This window comes from Arachis stenosperma, chromosome 4, assembly GCF_014773155.1.
Source record: "Arachis stenosperma cultivar V10309 chromosome 4, arast.V10309.gnm1.PFL2, whole genome shotgun sequence".
NCBI lineage: Eukaryota > Viridiplantae > Streptophyta > Magnoliopsida > Fabales > Fabaceae > Arachis > Arachis stenosperma.
This window is the reverse complement of record NC_080380.1, coordinates 34,043,630-34,044,226: the sequence shown is the minus strand read 5'-3', so window position 1 is coordinate 34,044,226 and position 597 is coordinate 34,043,630. Positions and strand designations below refer to the sequence as shown.

At 40.5% G+C, this 597-nt stretch overlaps 1 non-coding gene across 1 annotated transcript; it reads right to left on the bottom strand.

Annotated features, from left to right (window-relative positions):
• Window positions 1-260: 260 nt before the first annotated feature.
• LOC130978575 (small nucleolar RNA R71) lies at window positions 261-368 on the bottom strand. The gene has a single exon (XR_009086198.1). It is a non-coding gene; the product is annotated as a small nucleolar RNA R71 (small nucleolar RNA).
• Between the last annotated feature and the right edge of the window lie 229 nt (window positions 369-597).

Genomic DNA, 597 nt, shown 5'->3' with positions numbered 1-597 from the left:
CTCTAATGCAACAGAATTGCAAGTTCCATGGACTTCCAATGGAAGATCCTCATCAGTTTTTAGCTGAATTCTTGCAAATCTGTGACACAGTCAAGACTAATGGGGTTGACCCTGAAGTCTATAGACTGATGCTATTCCCTTTTGCTGTAAGAGACAGAGCTAGAATATGGTTGGACTCTCAACCTAAAGAAAGCCTGGACTCATGGGAAAAGCTAGTCAATGCCTTCTTGGCAAAATTCTTTCCACCACAAAGATGGAGTAAGCTTAGAGTGGAAGTCCAAACCTTTAGACAAAAGGATGGAGAATCCCTCTATGAAGCTTGGGAAAGATACAAACAATTAATCAGAAAATGTCCTTCTGACATGCTTTCTGAATGGAGCATCATAGGTATTTTCTATGATGGTCTCTCTGAACTATCTAAGATGTCCTTGGATAGCTCTGCAGGAGGATCTCTTCATCTGAAGAAGACGCCTACTGAAGCTCAAGAACTGATTGAAATGGTTGCAAATAACCAATTCATGTACACTTCTGAAAGAAATCCTGTGAACAATGGGACTAGTCAGAAGAAAGGAGTTCTTGAGATTGACACTCTGAATG